Source organism: Oryzias latipes, chromosome 4 (assembly GCF_053564925.1).
Source record: "Oryzias latipes strain Hd-rR chromosome 4, Olatipes_Hd-rR_3.1".
Taxonomy (NCBI): domain Eukaryota; kingdom Metazoa; phylum Chordata; class Actinopteri; order Beloniformes; family Adrianichthyidae; genus Oryzias; species Oryzias latipes.
This window is the reverse complement of record NC_136240.1, coordinates 9,370,081-9,370,453: the sequence shown is the minus strand read 5'-3', so window position 1 is coordinate 9,370,453 and position 373 is coordinate 9,370,081.

The window sequence follows — 373 nt, the reverse complement described above, 5'->3', positions numbered from 1 at the left end:
TTTCCAGCATACCCTGCTCTGGCATGTTCTGATTGGCTGGACACACCTGAACCAGGTAATCAGCCATGAGTAGAGCAAGACTATCTAGAAATCATGCAGACACACCGGCCCTCGAGGCCTGGAATTGCCCACCCCTGTGGTATGTCATAGACCATGTGTTATTTAGGCATCACCGGCAACACCTCAGGTGTGAAGGGTTAATGTCCTACTTGAGTTGCAGGTCACACTTTGTCAAGTCAAGTCTTAAGCCATCAAATTCATGACTCAAGTCTGAGTCATGTGACTCAAGTTTGAGTCATGTGACTCAAGTCCTCAACTCCTTTTCTACACCTAATTGACAGGAGTTCTCATGAAAAAGGCCCACTCTGGACGG